Source organism: Mytilus edulis, chromosome 8 (genome assembly GCF_963676685.1).
Source record: "Mytilus edulis chromosome 8, xbMytEdul2.2, whole genome shotgun sequence".
Taxonomy (NCBI): domain Eukaryota; kingdom Metazoa; phylum Mollusca; class Bivalvia; order Mytilida; family Mytilidae; genus Mytilus; species Mytilus edulis.
The window spans coordinates 69,521,158-69,531,480 of record NC_092351.1 but is presented as its reverse complement, the minus strand read 5'-3'; the positions used below and the strand labels follow the sequence as shown (position 1 = coordinate 69,531,480).

Here is a 10,323-nt window from a genome sequence, read left to right as displayed (position 1 = left end):
TACAGATCTGAGAGTACTCTTACCCTGCAGGCACACTTTGTTGAATCAACGTTGAATCTTTGTTGATTTTAGGTTATACATTGATCAACAAATATTCAACATTGATTCAACGTTGACAATGCAACGTTGAAATTAGTACATTGTTTCAACGTTGAATTGACATTGTGTTGAAATACCAACACTGAATCAACGTTGGCTAAACAATATATAAAACCCAGTAGTTGTGGATACCAGAATTGTCAAAAAAGAAGTATTTGACACATCACAATTATTTTCAAATTGAAAACGATATTCACATTAAACAGTCAAGGGTCTAACTTAAATAAGTTATTAGAGAAAAATAACAGACATGTTGTTATTGTGGGCTAAATTATCAAAAAACTGTAATAACATATGTATGTTACATGTTCCTTCAAAGGGAAAATATACAACCTTTATTTTGTTAAATTTTTCACTATTTCTATTGATATTATAATTTTCTTTATGTATACTAATCTTTGCCAAGATATAACGACTCATAGTTTACCTATCATGCATAGCACACCTATATTATTACAGAAATTATATTTCTGCAATAACTAAAGGGTTTTATTACAGTTTTTCTATATCTCTTTAAAGAATTTGCTCTGACTTGCATAATGGTTTATTTCCATTCATTGTAAGAAATGATGATCAGAGCTTGTCATGAGGCACTGAGCAAGATTCCCAGTGTCTCGTTTACTCTCATATTGTAAGTTTCATGCTTGTAATAACCTAAGCCTTGTTATTATAGCTTAGTTTGCCCATAAAGGCCTTGTCTGATTGATTTACCATGGTTGATCAAAATTGTATTAATGGAATTAGAAAATTAGTTATAAAGATAATATATTAAACTACTGCGCAAAGTTTTAAGAATTTTCAAGTGCCCATTAAAGATAAAATAATTATGATATATTTAACTGATAACAAACATATGTTATTACAGATTAAGGGAAAAAGAGTAGACAACTCTTGAAAGTGTCTGTAATAACAACATGCATGTTATTTTTCTCTGATAACTTATTTAAGTTAGACCCTTGACTGTTAAATAAAATATTTAGTAGATTTATCAGTAATTGTTGTGGTGATTATAGAATAACACATAAAACAATCGCAGTGTATATATAAGCATTACTAATTAATCATGAACTTCGCACCCCAAATATTGAAATAATAGCATGAATAGTAAATTCAAAAATTTCACCCCACCCCAAAACATAATAAAAGAACCAGCGTGTATACAGGATCATACAGTAAATATAAAATTTAATATTTGTGAATAACTCCTTCCCCTTAAAATATCCCTCCACCTTTTCCCTTGACTTCTGATGTCAAATATCTTGTTTCCATTTCTTTTCTTTTCTTTTCTTTTTATTAATTCCAAGAGAAAGACGTATACATCAGTACATAAACAATGGTTGCCAACTTGAAATATAAACAACGGATAGATCTGTTTAAATAACGATTTAAATTTTCGCGGCATTGTAACATTTCTATTTTAAGACTTCAGGTATGCGCATGCGCAGTTGTTTTTGTTGCCAAAGTTTGAATATCCGCCAACGAGACGACAAGTGATTTGTGCAGAGTTTTTATCAATATCTTTTCTCTATACAGCTTTTACATTTTTATCGTAAGTATTTATATTAATTGTTGTGATTACGTTATCGTATTTTAGAAATGTGAACATATCATGTTATGAAACTGTACAGTACTGAAAAGTTGAAATTTTACACGTGAAAAAGGGGGATGTTTAGGACAATCTATGGATTGACCTTAGGATCAGGATCAGGATAGCTTGTTACCATTCCCAAGATATCCTGCAACGTCTCATGAATTTTTATCATTGACTATTTGAAATCATATGATTGAATCAAAAGTGAAAAGAAATTTTAATCGCATAAAAAGGGGGGCTTGTTTACAACTTTGGGATGGAAAGGTCAGAAGCTATATATGACTCACCAGGTTGAACCTTTAATTTTACTGTCAAAATTGAGGTAGTTTGGACAAGGTAATTAAATATAAAGGGTATATGAGGGTGGTAAAAAGTTATTTGCATTTATGGCCTTTTTATTTCACGTGTTTTAGGGTTTTATTTCTCGTAATTGGTTTCGACATGCATTATTTTTGTTTCCTCTTATTTATTTTCCGTGTTTCGTCTGGGTACTCTTTAATTATTCGTGCTAGTCCAACATTCAAGATAAAAAAAAAAGTAAACCAGGACTAAATTCGAAGTCCAGTCCGGAGATTGTTTTAAATTATGTGTTCCTAGGATATTAATTGCGATCAAGTTATCTTTTCCACGATTGGGATGCAACAAGCGAAGCGAAAAGGTGACTGCAGGGTCTTCGTGTCCATTATCATGACTGTGTGATCTTTAATAACGACTGAGTATTAACTTCTAGTACTTTTTTCCTTAATAATATTCATGATTTAATTTTTCGTGCTTCCTTTATCCAAATTTTCAGTGCAGTGGTCTTTTTAAATTTTTATTTCACGTGTTTCCGTGTTAAGAACCCCCTTTACCATCCTCGAATATGTCAATTAGTCAGATATCCATGCCGCAGCACAAGTAATACAGAAAAAGACATAAGTGGATAAATCTTCAATTTGTTCAAATTAAAATGTAGTAGTTAGGATTTTCTTGCAGATTATAACTAAGTCCTTCTAGTCTATCTAAAAGAAAATGTAGTTGAGACTTCAAATGACAACTGTTATTTACTTTAGATTTCACCGGTTCTTATGCTTTTTATTTATACTTTAAAGTAATATCATTATGCAGTTAAAATAGTTAAATGTGTTGAACAGAATACAACTTTACAATGTTATAACTTTTGATTTTGTAGATGTCATCATGAAGACCTAGATGGAATCACGGAACAGCAATTCAAGTGTCTGAAAAAACAATAAACTTTCTAAAACGGGCTCCAAAAAGACAAGGTGTGAGAAAAAAGAAGTTGAAGTTTCACTATTAATAAATAAAAAGTTTCAGTATTAATAAATAAATTTATTTTAATTTTATCGTATTGAATATTTCTCTATAATCAGTGGTTGGACATTAGAAAACATAGGATAGGAAGTGTCCGAACAGCAAACTTTGTTTTATATTTTGACCACTCAGATATTTCAAATAGACATTCAACAAAATTTGTGTATTAAGGGTTGTGCGCTTTCGAAATCAATAATTCTCTTGGATGATAATTTGTGTTGTTGTAAGCATGTTGTTAAATGTTAAAAACAATCTTGATGGTTAAATTATGGTTCGTAGGATAACCCTCAACACCCATATTTGTTATTCAGTTGATTGGTTGTTATCATCATCATTGTCAAGCCATGCTCTCATCATACGAATGTGGTCACTCAGTTTTATTGTTAAAAATTACTGATATTTTACAAGTAATTGGCAGTCAATGGCATCTACATTGAATTAAAAGTTTTGTGCACCCAAACACTTTTTATTGTTGTACCTATTGTTAACAAGACAACCATCAACCAAAGAACATTATTTATATATCTTTACGTCATCATACAGTCTTCAACAATGAGCTAAAGCCCACACCATGTCAAATATAACCAAACAATGACTTTATTTAAAGATAATCAATTTTGTGTTGAGATTATTTTTCAAACTTGGGTCTAATGGAGCAGTTATAGGATCAGATTTCCTGAGGCAGAATGTTGCTATGGCGTTTTGCATATTGAGCGCCTAGAGAAGACAATAGCTTGAACATTGCTACAGTATAAAATTAAGGACTGCAAGACACAGAAAATACAGGATAAATGAAACATATTAGTTTAGGTGGAAACTGAGTTGAACACAACTACTAACCAATTTTGATTCCGTGTTGAATACTAGTATTGTATTCACCCTGAATTCAATCTGAATTCAAATTAAGCTATTGGTTGAAACAATGTTGAAGCAACTATTATTCTATATAGATTCAATGTTGAACATCAACGTTGATTCAACATAGGATTTCAACGTTGATACAAATTTGCAAAATCTAATAATAATTCAACATTGATTCAACATAGAAAATAAACATTGATTCAATGTTAAATCAACGTTGTGTGCCTGCTGGGTAGTTACTGAAAGCTAGTTCAAAGACAATAACAATTTATACAAAAATCATGTATATAAGACTAAATGTGCAGTATTGAATATTAATGGATTTGGTGTAAAGATGATATAAACCTTACCTTGTGCAACGCCAAAATATAGGTATCGGAAGATTGTAGAACTGTACAACAATAATATTTAGTATGGTTCTGTTCAACTGATAACAAAATCAATATTTATTGCTAATAAAACAATATTCAAAGATTGGATTACAGTGTTAAATTCTAACCTTTTAGAAACATTTTAGATAAGTTCATCCGTTTTTAAGTACAATGTATGGTGATGCTTTCTTGTTATACTTCTCTGTTTGTCATCGTGAAATATTGTTTTTGTTAGAATGAAGAATGTGGTATGCGTATCTAGTAAACTAGTAACTATGTAATCTAGTAGTCAGTGCTTCGGTACTGACATGATTAAACAAACTTTACTAAAATTGTCCGTTTATAAATTTTGAAATTATTATGAAACTAAGGTTTCAACTCCCTCAGGCAAAGTTGGCTTTAGATGAATTTGGCTATTTATTTTAGGTATTTTTAACATATAGCTCTTCAACGATTTTCGGTACTTATACATCTTCGGATTTCAAATGTTTGGCTTTGAGCGTTCCTGATGAAGGTAAATCCAGAAAAGCGCTTCGGACGCAATAAATTATTACACGTGTTGTTTTATATTTTTACATCACTGGGTCGATACCTCTGCTGGTGGACTATCAGTCCCCGAGGGTATCATCAGCTCAGTAGCCAGTGCTTCGGTACTGACATGATTAAACAAACTTTACTAAAATTGTCCGTTTATAAATTTTGAAATTATTATGAAACTAAGGTTTCAACTCCCTCAGGCAAAGTTGGCTTTAGATGAATTTGGCTATTTATTTTAGGTATTTTTAACATATAGCTCTTCAACGATTTTCGGTACTTATACATCTTCGGATTTCAAATGTTTGGCTTTGAGCGTTCCTGATGAAGGTAAATCCAGAAAGCGCTTCGGACGCAATAAATTATTACACGTGTTGTTTTATATTTTTTATTGTTGATTCTTGTTCAGAAAAATCTGATATCTAATGCTAGGTTTAAATTATGTTAAATATAATGCAAGGCCGAAATATGATATATCATTATGTAATATATTTTTGAATGCTTTCTTTAGATTCAAACTGCACTTTAAAGTTACTTGATATTTGATGTACTTATAATTGCCCAAATTTTAAATACTCTTTATGTTATAATTGTAAAACAAATATGCATTTTTCCTAAATACATTAATGTGCATGCGCATTAGTTGACAAATTCATGTTCACCTATTTGGCTTAGATTCTCTTATTTGATTTATAACATACTCAAACATATATTTCAATTACAAAAAGTATAAAATAAACAACTAAAAATGGATTGAAACGATAATATGTATCAGCATTGTGTGTGTATTTTTGTCTAGACTTAATCCAACTAACAACGAGACTACACCCGCAGATTGCCGACGATTATATAATACCCGATAAAAACATATAGAAATAGAAATAGAAAGTGATCACGTACAATTTGATTTTTCTAGGTCTGTTTAATCTAATTTCATCGTTTTCGCTTGTATAAAATAAAATAAATTGCGTATCGAATCTGTTTACCAATTATTTTTTTTTATTTTTCACTTTCAATGTTGACATTTTTTTTCCTTTTGATAGCTTAATACATGCGTAACCAATCTCTTTACCTAAGGAGTTGAATTGAAGGATTCATTAAAGTCAATTTATTCAAGTGAATTATTCATCAACGATGTTTCCTAGTCTTTTTTGGCAAAATTGAATCAAACTGGAGGCTAATATCGAATTATTATTTCACTATTTCACTTTCATTAATGATTGAACAATAACAAATCATATTTCAATTTTTTTTATCATCTCCCCTTTATAGAATGCCAAACATTTAGGCCAATTAAGTTCAAAAATAGATGTCAATCTAACATGGCAATAATTCACATTTTCTGACATGCACTAATGTAAATTACATGTAAAATAATAAATGTTAATGAATACATGCATACGATACATAACTAAAAGCAGGCATAATTACATATTACCATCGTTATCTCATTTTCCAATGTGACAGCCCTTTTATCAATCAATGTAGAACTGAAATGCTTTATCGTTACAGAAAATTCAAATGTTCCCCAAATATAACAATTTTTGTCATAAATTTGTTGACAAAAATACAAGCGAAATATTTTCGTAAATACCATTTTTGTTTGAACGTAAATGACGTTTTGACTAGAAATTATCATTAAAATAGTTTACTTGAAGTTAAAAAAAAAAGTTTTTATGTTATATCAGAGACATATAATACTATATGTCTCTGGTTATATACATACATGTACGATTGGTGTTGACATGTTTTTTTCTCGGTTTTGCATTATCAAATTGCTCTTTCAAAAATAATTTCCTTTCGATGTCCTCAAATTGACTTAGCCTTTTCTTTCGTTAGAAAGATAAATACGCTAGATATACTAACTGCATGTGTGGTCAGATGATTAAAACAGTACCGTTTACTATTATTGGCACCAATTTTGGCCTTTTGATAGCAGAATTGATCATGTACTGTTGTGGGTCATAGTTTAAGACAAAAAGCAGCAATTATTTGTCTAAAATCCATTTCATTGATAAATTCAATAAACCCTGCCGCTATCTTGATAATAATTTTGGGTTTTTTTGTTAAATAATCAAGGATTCTCTGAGTCTGCGTCAGAAATGTTCCTTTGGTAAACATAAGAAAATATATCCAAACTCGTTCGATATGCCCATGCCATTCGTTGCGTGATGATTTCAATGAGCGTAATCTACGGTATGTTTTACTTCAGAAATCTGTACAAAAAACTATACCTGATTACTTCAAAAATAAAGCTACACCTGTTATTTCTTATACTTACACCAAGTCTATTGCATCCAAGATTTTTCAACCATAAGAGGGTTTTAGAGGCCTTTAACCTCAAAGATATGAAATCCAAGCCTTTGGATTGCTCATGTGCATCATCACAATACAATTATAGTCCAGCTGGTCATGTTATTACTGGTGACTTTGGCATCGTTACCAATGAACATCAAGAGAGTTGTTAGCCAAGGGACCAAAATATAGAATTCCCCAGACCATCAACTGGAAAAGGAACTTCAGTTTACTGATGGATGCAGTTGATGACTATTCAAGAAAATGGGTAAAGCGTTAACCAGATGAAGCAGAACTGGACACTTTGTCTGAATGGATCAAAGCTATTCGATCGTGCCTTCAGAAGCGCATTCAAAAGAAACGATGTACTATGAGCACAAGAGTTACTTTCCCTTTCAAGAATCCGGATGTTGTGGCTTTATCCTGTTTGCATGACAAATATGTTGTTGTTCCAGCAGATAAAGACTCTAATAAAATAGTCTTCATATGTAAAACCATTATTTGCAATGTCTCACAACAGAGCTTGGAATAAATAAAACAACTGGTAATCCTACATATTCCTATCATTTACCAAGGACGAGATTTTACAAAATCACAAATCTTTCTTTTGGTATCAACATCAAAGAAAATACAGAAAATTTACCATTATTATAGATACCAAAACTACACAAAACTCCATATAAAGAACGATACATAGCTGGATCGTCAAAATGTTCGACTAAACATCTTTCTAAAATGCTTTCTACAGTTAAAGATGGGCTTCAAAAATATTGTGACGAGATATATTCTACCAGTGGTGTTAACCAGATATGGATTCTCAAAAATTCGAAAGATCTGCTGCTTAATCTTCGATCACAATCTTTGCAATTTTGCAGCAACATAAAGACTTTTGATTTTTCGACCCTTTACACTACTATTGCCCATGCTCAGTTGAAAGATCGACTCTACCGGTATTCAAATGGGTACTAATTGTGCACCCCTACTAGTCGATTTGTTTTTGTACTCGTATGAAGCAGAATCCATTCAAACCCTTCTAAAAGACAAACAGAAAAAGCACCTTACGTAATTCTTTAATTTCACTTTCCGATATATTGATGATGTCCTATCACTTAATAGCCCATATTTCAGCCAATACTTGCACCTCATATATCCCTGCATGTGAACTTGCAATTTAGGATACTACTGATACTAGAAGGACTGCTTCATACCTTGATCTTTTCCTCAATATTGACACAGATGGACGACTTCACACGAAAATCTATGATAAACGGGACGATTTCAACTTCCCAATTATCAATTTCCCATTTCTCAGCAGCAAAATACCCTCTGTCCCTTTGTATGGTGTTTACATATCTCAATTAATACGTTATTCCCGTGCATGTTCACACTATAAGGACTTCATATACAGGAGTGTGCTCCTAACGCAGAAACTGCTCCAACAAAGTTATGAGGAGGACAGATTAAAAATAACACTCCGTAAATTTTACGGACACCATCACGAATTGGTTGACCCATACGATGTATCTTTGTCCAAACTAACTTTGGACATTTTTACCACGTGTCAGGTTACGTCGCCTGATCTGTTTATTACCGAACGTGACTTATTCTCGAATGTGACTGTTTTGCTGAGTGTGAATTCGTATTGTTTTAAAACGTGGCACGGTACTTTTCCTTCCAAAATTAATTTGTTGGGTTTTGATGTTGTGTTTGTTGTTGTCATCGGATTTTGTCAAATGTCTTAACGTTTGTAATTGTAAATCTTTTTTTCTGTTGTATTCGTGTGTTTTGTAACTACTCATCCAGTTCATTTGTTAGATATAATTTTGGATCGACGAAATTTACACGATAAATGTTGTTTGCAGTTAGATCAAAAGAAACACCCACAAAGCTAAATAATACAATTAATTATCTAATTACTACTACAATTAAATATTAATTAGTATAATTTTCACTGTTATTAATATAAGTTGGATAAGTCATACAAATCTAATCATGAATTTCATTCAAATTCTTTCTTATTTTTGGAACACGTTTTAGAAATTTAAATATGACGTGGCTTTGTGCGTTGCATTAACTATGGTTAACAGGGCAGTGATTTTGTAAGGTATTCGTTTTTATTTTATAGCTAGTCATCACTTCAGTTTAATCATGTTTATCTATTATATTGTCATTTTATAAAATTTACTGTTTGCAAAACTATGTAATATTCTTGATAAAAATGATGTTTTTGTCCTAAGCGGATAACCCTGGTCTCACAACTTTTTTGGAACTTTTGGTCCTAAGCGATCTTCAACTTTGTAATTGTTATGGCTTTCAAACTTTTTACATCTGACCATAGTTTTGTGTGGAAGTAGCGCGCGTCGGGCGTATAAATATATTTTTTAACCTGTTAAATTTTGATGGCTATTATTCGTTTGTTTCTCTGTCTTATATTTTCTTCCATTTATCTGTTTATTTGTTGTAACCCTGTCGTGAAATGTTGTCATTGTAATGTTATAATTAACACTGCCATTACAGTGGGAGGTTTGGCATGCCACAAAACCAGGTTCAACCCACTATCTTTTTCATAAAATGCCCTGTACAAGTCAGGAAAATGGCAATTGTTACATTATAGTTCGTTATTGTGTGTGTTACATTTCGGTGTTGCGTTTCTGTTGTGTCGTAGTTTTCTTATATTTGATACGTTTCCCTCAGTTTTAGTTTGTAACCCGGATTTGCTTTTTTTTCTTTCGATTTTTTAATCTTGAACAGCAGTATACTACTGTTGTCTTTATTTTCTATAATATTAATGTATGGACTTTTTCATATTCGACCTGTAACATGCCCTAGATATTAATAATGGCTAAGGATTGTTGTAATGGCCCCGAGGCCATTATTAATATCAAGGACATGTTACAGGGCCAATATGAAAAAAGTCCATACATTGATACTTTCATTCAAGAACACTGAACAGTCTTTGCGTCTCGAATCCAAATAAAGCTAACCACGAATCTATAACAGGTCCATTACAGAAAAGCCAGTTCTAAACACTTTTATAAAATGGTTTTAATTCATCGAATAAACAAAGAGTAAAAACCTTACCGTGAAGAAGATGCATAGGAATAATTTTATAGCTGAACTTGTCTTTTCACATTCACAATGGATTTTTGGTCAACCAAGATGCATAGGAATAATTTTATAGCTGAACTTGTCTTTTCACATTCACAATGGATTTTTGGTCAACATTGTCAGATGTAATTTCTGATTTCTCATCTATTA

General features: G+C 31.6%; 1 long non-coding RNA gene across 1 annotated transcript; it reads left to right on the top strand.

Annotated features, from left to right (window-relative positions):
• The first annotated feature begins 1,368 nt into the window (after positions 1-1,368).
• LOC139487091 (uncharacterized) lies at positions 1,369-3,036 on the top strand. The gene is made up of 2 exons (XR_011655742.1): positions 1,369-1,648; positions 2,862-3,036. It is a non-coding gene; the product is annotated as an uncharacterized lncRNA (long non-coding RNA).
• Positions 3,037-10,323: the final 7,287 nt, after the last annotated feature.